Source organism: Falco biarmicus, chromosome 8 (genome assembly GCF_023638135.1).
Source record: "Falco biarmicus isolate bFalBia1 chromosome 8, bFalBia1.pri, whole genome shotgun sequence".
In the NCBI taxonomy this organism is placed as follows: domain Eukaryota; kingdom Metazoa; phylum Chordata; class Aves; order Falconiformes; family Falconidae; genus Falco; species Falco biarmicus.
In genome coordinates this window covers 9998064-10010195 of record NC_079295.1, presented here as the reverse complement: position 1 = coordinate 10010195, position 12132 = coordinate 9998064, and positions in this window count along the sequence as shown.

Here is a 12132-nt window from a genome sequence, read left to right as displayed (position 1 = left end):
ACAGCTGGTTGACTTGAATAAGTAGAAAGAAATAACACCAAGAACATATATCCTGATAGATACTGCAACACAGAACATGAAGCCAGTATCAACAGAGCAGTGATCACCAGTACTGAAAAAGAACACTCCTTGTGCTTCTCCCATATAAAAACGGGACTAGTTAGCCAGTAGGCCGATGTAGGGACAGAGGCTCTTCCAGTGAGCCTGAAATAATGGACTGAAAGACCCAAATACATTTTGGGGTTGGGTATAGATGAGTGCAGATGGCCAGACAGCTGTCTAGCTTGCAAAACACAGAACAAGGCATTCTTAGGAAGGTATTTAACAGTCTTGACTGCATAAGGTTAAAAAAGAGCTTGCAATTTCAGATCTAGGGACACCACTGGAAAACAGGTCTGATGAAACTCCACCAAACCAGAGCTAAAGCAAGAGTTCAGCTCACACAGAGGGTACCACTTGATTTTACTGAGCTATTCAAAAGGCAACAGAGACCAAAAACCTGCCCAGTGTTATGAAGACACCCAAAGCAAAAGTTTGTTTAGCTCCAAGCCACATAGAGTCTTTGAATGTACAAGGCTGACTGTATTTGCTATCAAATATTAAGAAGTCCTTGGCCAAGCACATACCTTGATGTCAGACCATTTCAAAGCCCCAAGCAGCTTCAGCAAAAGCCATGAGACTTGGTTGACATGTGCTGAAGACCACAGAAGCCTAGTGAAATGGAAGACACCACTAAGCTCCTGAGATAAGAGAACTTAAAAGTAGCAACAGGAAAAAAAATAAACTATGGTTATTATATGATTATAAACCGCCTACTTATAGTCTAGTTTTCTGAGATTTGGTAACTGAGTTGTGAGCAATGCTTACCCCACACTCCCCATAGCTGGTGCATTCATACATGCTCCTTCCCACATGGATTTTCTGTTACCTATACAAGCACAGGATTCTTAGTCCAGGCACTTAACATATTCTTTCTCATTTACCTAGTTGCACACTTCTGTGAATTATCTGCAGGCCTGATCATTTCTGTGGGATTTATCCATTAGCATGACCTGTCTAAATTCAGCCAACAGGTTTGGAAGCTAGGGGGAAGGATGGACAAACAACCCCACAGACTCAAATTTCCAGAAGCAAAAAGCAATCTGAGAGAATACTCTAAGGACAAAGAGTCACTACACTCCTATTTAATAGGTTTCTAGGGTGTCTATCCATCACCAAGTCACCTGGGTGTTATTACAAAATCAGCTAATTAAAACCACACCCTGAGATCTAAACGAGTATAGGGAGTGATGATGAGTAATGACAAGTTACACAAGGCCAGTCAGCCTCCCATAGCTGGGAACTTGCTTGCTTTAGAAGAAAAGTATGTGTTGTAATAATCTCATACAAGCACTCCAGTGATGGAGGAGCACAGACAGAAGCAGAGAAGGGCTTCTCATCTACAGACTTTTTCTGAAAGCTCCTTAATTTATAGCAAAGGAAAAGAACCCTTTTTTCACTCCAGGTCATTGATAAAAGACAGATGTCCCAAAAGAGGGTTTGATTCTCTGGCTTATACAATGGAGACAGGCAATCTTCACTGAATGGGTGAGGAAGGCTAACTTAGCCTAAGACTCGGTTATCAGCCTGAGAGAGGGTGTTCAGCCCTCCTTTCCCTAATGACTACCACCCTGGCACACTTCCCGAGAGAATATAGTCTGGTCCTTCATGAAGACTTCTGATCTGATTCACTGAGCTGAAGGCAGTGAAGTGCACATGAGAAGGGTTTATTATAAGGCATTCTCTGAGTTTATGGCCTGTATTTCAACACCTGTATGTGCCTGCACACAAGTCATGCAGCGTGTACCTTGGGAGGCTCGGTAGGGCGTGTGGTACATGTGCTGGGGAAGACAGCAGCTCCTTGGGAGTCGCTGCAAGATGTGCTGCTGTGCACCTGAGCCTCAACTGCAGACCTAGAGTTTACAATTACCCAGCTGCCTGCCACCAGTATGCCCTTGCTAGTGGTTGCATGATGTGCCCTCATCTTGGGAGCTGCCTTTGATATACACAAAGCTCTTTAGCGATGATATGCCCATCCCTGGATAATCAAATGGGCAAGACCCCACTCTAGCTTTATACCTCAGAGAGTTGTCACTGCTGGATTTATCTAACAGCATGCTACAGGTTTATTTTTCAAACAGAAATGACAGCAAGACAAAGTCTAGAGCTGATATTGTGATTTTGCCATCACATAGAAGCTTTCTTGGGTATGGAACAGAGAAAGAGAAGTTAAACTCAAGTACTGTTGGATGGACTTGCTCTACAGGCACTGCAAGTCCAGCACCTTCTGGATTGCCACAGATAGTCAATCACACCCAAAACAAGCCATGTATGGTGGGCATATAGTGACCCACCATGCAGGACCTCCTCAGCAGGTCAGACAGGTCCTGGTTGTACTGCTCCTATTATATGTGCACTGCAAAGCTGAAAAGCAACTTTTCTAGAGCCATTAGTCCAGGACCTCTGGATGTCTGGCGGGCCTGGCAGATCCCCCTGACTATTAACAAGGTTGTTTGGTGACTACATTCTTGGCTTGTTGGTCCAAAGTCCAAGCATCCAAATTGACGTGCTGAGTTTTGCAGCTACCAGGTTGCAGAACTGGCCGGAGTTCTAGTCACCTCCAGTCTGGATGTCTGGAAATCTCAAACAGCCAGCCTTGTTTGTTGCTTCTCGTTTTTTTTCTTGTCCAAACAAAATTTCTGTCTGGAGAAAACTTTTAAATTATCAAAAAAAAACCCAAAACTCCAAGCCCTGGATGTGTGTTCTTTTAAATGCCATTACAACTACCACAATAACAAATATGTTCTGTAAGAAATTTATAGCCATGAAATGCAGCTGGACCAGCAGTGAGAGAGGAGCACAGGACAGACACTGTGCCTGTGCATGAAGACAAATACCTTTCGACAGGAAGCTACAGTCTGTCTACAAAGGGCCCTGAAGAGCTTTATTATTTATGGATAGTATCATTATTTAGAGTCCAAAGGTCTGCCCTTTTTCTTCAGCCTGTTTCAACAGACATCAAAGGAGGATTCATCAGTGTCTTCCTCTCTATTGCCAGAAGGTAGTAGTAATAATAGTAATTGGGGCTCTTTACAGTCAAAATGCTTATAAAAACCATTCTCTAATTACTTAATAATGAGACATTTGATGATGCACTGGAAGCAACATTCATTGCCTCCAAGAAAACAGAAGTAGCATCAGATGTCTGCTTGAGGAAAAAATGCCATGAAAGAGTGCGCTCTCTGCAGACAGTAACCTGTGTAACCCCTTGAAAGGAGCTAGCTGGTGCCTTATGTTCCAAAACTAGTTTCAAGATAGACTATAATATACATAGATATATACGTATATCTCACTAGAAATGCGTGAACAAGCCTCAGATTGTGCTAATCTGACAGTTCAACGACAGCAGTAAGGACTTCTGAGGGCAAATAGGATAGTGATATTTATCTGGGATACAACTTCTTCCTAGAAGTTAAACCAGAGGATGAACGTGGAGATAATATGCAGTATCAGTCAGATGACATAGCAAGGCATTAACTTTCTCACCAGTGCAGGCTGTTTAACTTGTATGAAGAAACCTAGAGTGCGCAAATAACATAACATGTAATAGCAGAAATCATCAAACAACAGATCAACTCCCTCCCATAAGAAAAACTTCTCAGCACAAAAACAGAAATATTGAAGTCTGTGATATCTAGACACTGTCTTGCATGACAGCTCCGATGACTGTAGAACCAACATTTTGTCTTCTGCATTTTACCTGAAGCGAGTTAGACACAGATTAATTTGGAAAAAGGGTATGCTAGCAATGGAATGAAATATTGCAAACAATTCTGTGCTGCGTGACTATTTTCACATTGTTTTGGGCACAAAGGTTGCCCAAGAATACATCACTTTGAGACAGGCAAGAGCCTTGGGGCTCCATTAATGTAAAACACTGTGTTCCTACACCATTGCTATTTACAGAGACTCACTCAGACCCATATATTAATGCCACTTTGATAGAATTTCTTGGAAGTGGTCTAAATGAATGTTTTTTGACAGTGAAGTTACCTTAAATTCCATGGAAAAGTTAATGAAAACCTTAGTTTAAAAAATATTTATCTAACATTGGTTAAACAGTGTTTTTTGACAAAAATCTCTCATACATCTGATAAGGTGGAATAATTCACACACACAAACACTCACACACACTCTCTGAAGTGAAAGCATAGGTAGTTTCAGCAGCACCTGTCCCTGAATGTTGAAGAGTCCCTATAATTCCCTTGATTTTTAGAGGCATGCATAGCTGTGACTGCAATGCTTAAAGTATGTTAATGTCCCTGAAAATTAGGTAATTTGGGAGCCTTTGCCTTCACTCGGCAATAAGGTAGCTTGGTAACATTACATTCAGGTGGTTTCTTGTGGCAGACAGTTTCATGGACTGCTTCAGTGTGTGCAGCCAGTTTAGGGGCACTGAGTCACTCTATCACCCTCCTCCCCGCTGCTGAAGAGAGCCAAGCTGGGACTCCCACCATGTTGTGGGTAGCTCAGCCATGATCAATAACACATATGTGATGTTTCCTTATGCTCTGAGCTGAGCAGGAGCAATGCCGATGCAGCCATGGTGAGAGGCATGGTGTATCAGCTAACTGGAACACATTTGCACAGCTGAGGTTTTCCTTGGAGTATGAACAGGGAAAACTCACATTTGCCTGCAAAATCCCAGAAGAAACCATCTTAAAATGTATAGCACTTAAATAACCCAAAGCCTCATTTCTACAATCATTTATACACATGCTCAACTTCACAGACGACTATAATGTGGAACAGCTACCCACACACGGCGAGAAAAGCCTGTGATGGCATCCTTGCAGGACTGGGGCACCAGATTGTGGGAGCCAGAGGCATCTCCTTGATGGCAGGAATGCACTTTGCATGCTGTGGATGCAATGCAAAGCACCACAGAAGTCAAACCTTAATATAAACATCAGTTAGAACTGTTTCATGATTCAAATCTTGGGAAAGCTGTGGAGCCAGGCATCTTCTCCTTTTTACATGAGAAAATGTGAAAACCCCACACCGCCGCCTTCTTTTGCCCTGGACTGGAAGTTGGGGACTTCCAGACAAGACCCTGTAGCATGCATTTAGCTTTGAGCCTTTTGGTTTTTTTCTCATTTTCTGGAATGCACAACAAGCATCGCTTGCAGGTATTTTTTTTCCACAGACAACAATCAACAGCTACAAAACCAATTCCAAATGCAGCTTGGATCAAGTTTCAAAAAGCCCTCGTGTGTGTGTGCGCACAATTTAATTTACTGTGGCTACAGAATTGCATTTGTAGGACTACATTTATTTTTTTATTTTTTAGTCTCCAAGGCAGATATCTACGACAGTGAGTGTGTTACAGGGCATCAATGGTAGCGATTGCACAAATAAGCCTCCAGCCTCTTGCCTTAACAAGCTATGCGACCCAGTGATCATCAGCATGACACTCCTTGTGTTTTATTGCTGGCTAGGAAGATTTGTTTTGAGTCTCTTTCAGTGCCAGAGGTCTTTATTGCTAAATAGTGCTGGCTGTTGAGTAATACGTGAATTTAATGTGCTCATACTGGAATGCCCACTTGGAAGGTAGTGGAAATTCAACTTAAAACTGCAAGCAGCTCTTTTCTTTCTCTTTTTCATTCTGTCCTACGTTTTCCCTTTGCTGTTCATAAACTACTTCCAGGGCTGTTCCCCGTGCTGTTGCAGCTCTTTATGAAGCAGACTATCACCTCACTCCTGCTCAGACACATGAAAGAGATGATCTAGAGGAGGAAGGGGCAGTGGCAAGTCTGATAAAAGCAGCTTCCTACTCGTGCTGCTTTGACAAGACATGAAATAGTTCTATTCTTCCTGACCATCTTATTAATAATCAAAATCCATCCACAGAAGAAAGCATTGCTAGTAACATTTCAGCTGTCTGTTTGGCAAGATGCATGTGGGGAGGACATGGAAGAATCTTATGAAGAAGAGCACCAAAGCCTGTGAGGGACTGTTTCATACCTGGAAGAGGTCAAGGAAGGTTTCTGGGGGCCAGACTTTGGAGAGGGAATAGAAATCACGCTTTTGAACATTCTGCATCAAAGCTCTCTTGAACATACCACTGTTGCCTCTGATACTTTTTTTCTAGGAAACAAAAAGCTTCTGTGACAGCTACCAGCAGTTACAAGAGTGGAGCTATGTTAGTACTGGGGAAAAAGTTCTAAGTCTGTAAATGTGTATGTGAATTTTTAAACAAGTCTGTTTGGCACTTTTCACTGAGCTTCTCAGAAAGCACTCTACACTTCCAGCAGGAGCACTGACAGTTTAGTGGGAGCAAATCCTGTGTTTTATTCTGAAAGAACGTTTGCAGTTTTGTGCTCCCAGGTATTTAATGCTTTCCCTAATGTTCCTGGTGCAGGGATCTGGGGTATAAGTGAGAGTACCATCTTCCCTTAAAGCAAAAGATCCGTTTTCAGCTCTCACAACTGAAAAGAAATGCTGAAAACCATAATTCCTAAAAAAGACATGGACATCAGAAAGACCACTTAATGCAAAAATGTCACAATTTTTGAATGGTTTGGGATAGTGAAACTGAACTTGCGGTTGTCCCTCTTCCTGTTGCACATGAGAAAATTGATTCTAAGAGTTACACTCCCATGATCAGTGAGGAGAAGCACACTTAGCTATCTTTCCAGTTAATGCTCCAAATCTGACTACCAAATATTGCAGAAAACTGCTCTCAAACAAGTTCAGTATTATTTGTCTTATGGTATTTGCATTATTTGTATTATTCAGTATGATTTGCAGAAATGACAGCCATCACTTTGGCATCCTCTGAGAAAACTGTTATTTCCTAATGGGCTGTTCATGGCAACCCCAAATAGACAAAATTACCCTAATAAGGTATTCATTATGTATCATTTACCAGCCTGTGCAAGTGTCAGTCCAGAACGCAAGACTACACCTGACCTTTTAATAGATACATTTTTCTAACAGCCACTTCCTATCAGGCTGCGCTGTAAAGCAGCTTAGCTTTTATCCTGGTGACTGATCAAAATATCCCTCCTCCCCTCTAGCACCAAGCATCCTCCACTAATGCTCCACAACTCTTATCACTTAAGTCCCGCTCCTGCAATGAAGAGCAGAAGGTGCATTGTGTCTTCTAGGGCCTCTCAGAACATCACTGTTGCAGGTGCAAGACCAAAACAAAATAAACCAAAACAGGCATCAAGCACAGAAGCAGTGGCCTGTTCTTGCAAGCTGATGATAGGAGGTGGTATCTCTGGCAGGTCAGCATGTGTTGGGATGTTCCATCTGTTATCAAGGTGAGTCCTCTCCACGTCAAAGCCTATGGATCAATGTGAAAGCGAGACATTTCCCAGGTCATTGCCCTGACTCTCACACACTGACGCAAACAACCCTAGCTGTTAAAATGTCACTGCCTGTCCTGCCCCTGCACTCCAGGTTACCATCCCTAGCAGAGGACAGCAGGAGCCTCTGTGCCAGTGCTGCAGCATACCCATGGCACCCCTATCTGCTGGCAGCCCATATACACTAGCCAGCCTGCAAATTAGGAGCCAGGGACACAGGGATGTGTTCCCTGATGCAAGGCTAGTCACCGTTGGTAGCTGGTCTTGTTAGCGGCTGGGCCCCCTGCAGTCTGATCTTCAAGTTTTAGCCGTGTGCCTCAATACCATTAAAGCTAATTTCAACAGGCAAAAGGGGTTTACAAATGGACAGCAGCAAACCAGTTGCCTATGAAAGAAGTGTCATCACACTCCTGAGTCAGTGCAGCAAAGCATGAAGCTATAATCAAAGTTTGCAACTACTCAGCAGCCCTGAAAATATCAGGGCCCATTCTCAGCTAGTGTGAGTGCTTTGAGAAGTTCCTTTTTCATGGCTTTGATGTGAAGCTCAAAGCATCTTCCCCACCATGAGGGAAGAGACAGCTGTCTTGAACCCAGGGGAATACTACTACTATTCACCTGAAGTGATGCTATGAGGTGCTAGCACTACCTGTTTTGAGCCCCATGGGATCCTGCATCCCCTTTCTGGGGTCTTCTCTGTCCCTGTGTGTCTACCTTGACTTCAGCTACTTTCCAAAGTGAGGAGGATCCAGTCAATTAACTCCTATGTCTTGCTAACTGACTCAGACTGCAAAGAGCAGAGATGAGTCACCTTCAGATTTGCCCGGGGACAAATGTGCCCAACTGCCTGCTCCCATTAGCTACGGTGGGGAGGCTGATACAGTATTTGCCTTTATGTCCATGAGAAACTAGGAACTGTGTAAGAAGGAAAGATAGAGAAGATGCAGAGATTTTTCTTCTCCCGTTTTCTGAAGTGGCTGAAACAACCTACAGACTGGTGCCACTACAGTGTGACTGAGGCAAACCTTTTTTCAGTTGCTGGAGAATTGAAGGAAGAAAAGTATGAACATGAAGACTGGTTTTGTTTTACAATAAACATCAGGCACAAACAGCTCAGCTGTGCCAAGTATAGACAAGCATGAATCTAAGCTGCCTTTCGCTCTACGGGTACTTAAGAGTCTCAATCCAAAAGAGTGACTCTCAAACTCTCCACAGGAATGCTGGCTGATAAACTCAGTGTTTCAGACAAACCACAGACTGTCCCATGGCTGTTGACATAGAACCCAAGGGTGCCCTACAACAAGAGTGAAAGTTAGGTAGGGAAATGCAGGTAAAGGGTTCCCAATGCATGGTAACTAGCTCTGTGGCACATTAAGGACCAGCTCACATAGGTTGGGGGATTTTTTAATATGGAAGGTCCTTTCCTTTGGGGTACACTTGCCTCTCCCTTGAATCAATGATCATTTGTTACATTAATTTAGAGACAGAAATCAGCTATACTGCATTCATGCTCCTTAATTGTCCACCCGGAGAAATCAATGCTTTTATTGAATTAGCCAGTTGCCACAACAAGTTTTCTTTGATTTCTAAGGCTCCCATGAATCAATAGGAGTCTGTCATTGCCTCTAAGCAGAGCAAAGTCAGACCCCAAGTCACACTGGTGGATGAAAACCAAATGCTCCTGCAGAATTCTCTGCATTAGGTGGATATGTGACTGCTTAGCAATTTGCTGAAAAACTGCCTCCAATCACTTCCACCCCTGCCACACCAACTGCCTTCAGCTCACGACTCCACCTCTGCCTTATCAGTTCTCAACTCTCACACCTAGTATCTTCTATTTTCCTGCTTCCTTATCTGCTTTTTCTGTGCCCTGGGCAAGATCTGCTGCTGTCTCCATATTGTCTTAGGTGCAGGTATCTATGCCAGAAACATCTTACAGTACACAGGCCTGCATCTGATAAATCCAAATACCTCTCCAGGACTCCCTTGCCTGTGCTGTCGATAATAAGTCATCTTTAATCAAAGTGCCAGTCCAAATATTTTGGGTTTTTTTTCCACAAAGGTAATTTTGTTGTTGTTTTCCAGCCTTCCCATAAAACTGGCCATTTTTTATCAGCACAGCTGGCCGAGAAGCATGATTCATACATAAATTACCGCTTTTACTGCATTCCTTCCCTTTGTCAGCCCTTCTGCTGTCAGCTACCTGGGACAGGACCATTATTCTTCAGTGTTTAGCAAACACTCTACACATAATGGGCAATACTGTAAATAAATGAAAATAAGACCTGAAATCAAATGAAAGCTGACTGACAGGACTTTTGTGAAACCATCTGAGTTTTGCAGGTTTTTAATCAGCTGGGCTGCACTGTTATATGGCACTTACAATGGCTCTGCCTCACTTCTGTAGTGTTAGACAGGATCGTAAGGGGACAGCAATGGAAATCAGGTTTTAAACTCTTTTACCCGTGGCTCACTTCAGCTGATTAAGAACGATCTGTGCCTTACAGGCTGTGACTTGTGACCAGCATAAAATGATGGATAGCCCAGCATTTATTGCCTAATCAGAATTCCTTCCTGGAAAATCAGGGGAAGTGATAGAAATTAATGCTAAGGAATGGCAGGCTGCAGGAGATGTCAAAGTGGAAAACTGATAGGGGAAATTTCAAAAGACAAGTTGGGCCACTGTTAGTACGTGCAGGATTCCATAAAGATCCCATGCAAAACAAACGTTGACCATGTTGTAGGGAAGAGAACAAGAGGGAAAGGCAAGAACTGCAAAGACAACTAAGCGCTAATCTGAGCACAACTGAAAATTAGGGGAAAACAATAAAGCAAGCTCAGAGAGCTGAAGTATTTCAGCTACCAGGTGGAAGTAAAAGAAATAAATAGCAAGACAAAACCAAAGTGGTGCACTGCATGACACAGCTCAAACTGGGGCATCAGACTAATATGAATAATATTACATGGTATTCTTCATAGAAGAAATAGCAACATTTTCACAGTGCAAACAATGAGAAGCTTGTGGATGCACATGTGTTTGAAATGGATATTGTTTGTGTAGCATTGCCTACCCCAAACACTCAAAACTTTCAATATAGGCTTGGAAACTCTGAAACTGACTTGAAAATTGACATGTTTATAAAAACACTGCACAGATTCTGAATGTTTGTCTTCCAGTATTCAGCCTTTGTGCAACTTTGTTGCAACTTTCAGTTTTGTGCAGTAACTGAACTAGAGCTTCATTTTCTGGGGGGAAAACCAAACAAACAAACAAAAACCACAAAAACAAACCAAGCGTCTCATCACCCTCAGGAAAAATCTAAACCACTATTCATTGCAAGATTTCCAGTGAAATCATGCAATCAGCAAAAGCCAGCTGCAAACCAAGTAACAGTGAGTCTTTGGACAGAGGAGAGAACATAAATAGTGATGGCAGTGACACACTGAAATTGGAAGATGGGAAAGGACTGGAAGGAATTAATTGAGTGGTGGCTGGTTCAGATGAGCACAGATCAGCAGCTTTGAGGTACCTTGTTAAGTAGAGTACTTTCTGCCCACTCACAGAATCATAGAATTGTTTAGGTTGGAAAAGACCTTAAAGATTATCGAGTCCAACCACTCAGAATGGTAGATTTGCCTGCAAGGAAGAAAAGTGGTAGAGCATATTTTGTTGAGCATCTTTCAAGATGGGCTGATTTCAGAGGGAAATGCATACATAGCCGTACAGATGGGATGAATCCAGCAAGCGCCAGGCACATGCACAGATAGCAGCATGACAGCAGGCAGAGCAGCAGCTGATACTCCTAGTGCCAATAAGGCACCAAAGGTAGAGAGAGACCCTAATCCAGTTCTGCTCAAGCCATCCCTGAACACAGAGAGGGTTGCCAGAGTGAACACCAGCAGACCTGGGCACAGCCTCTGACCAGCACCGGCCAAGAAGAACCAGCCACAGCCCGGCATTAAGCCAAGCCTGGCATAGTCAGCAGTGTTGGCTGTGTCTGCAGGAACCAAGGTGTGTGCTTTTGTTAATAATGTGGAAACTTCTTTATGGATTAAACTGGGAAGGCTAAATCTACTTCCCGCTATAGCCCTGGCTGATTTATCTTGTGCAAGGGTAGAATCTGCTCCAATTGTCACACTGGAGGTCTGCGACACAAGGGGAGATCAGACTTCAAACACTGGACTTCCCGCAGCCTTGTCATTTATCCCTGCTTCTTTGGGAACACAAGGAACCCCATGAAATTCAGCATTCAGGATCTTCCCAGATGCTTAGAAGAGGATCTCTTCAGCCTAAAATGTCTCTGAAGAGCTGCCCTCTTTACAGATGGGATGATGCTGATGATAAAGGAAGACATTGGCAGAGAAACGTCAAAACTGAACAAAAAGACAGAATGTGAAGAATTAACCATCCTTTCCCTGTAACTGTAACATTAGACTCGAGTCTCTAGCATTAATCCAGGAGTAAAAATCATTTCACACGATTCAATCACGTGTTCTTAACTCCTAGTCTCAGTGTGCTCCTTGCTATGGTTTATGGCATCTGTGGGATTTGATGCTGCTGAACACTGGGATTTCAGCCCCTTGCAGGAGTTAATCTATAAAGGAAGAACTCCCGGTGTTCTGTTTAAAGGATTTTTATATGACCCATCGTTCTTCTCCTGTGTGTTTGTTATAATGCTGATGTGTGCTTGTGAGATGAGTCATGGACATGATCAGACCCAAG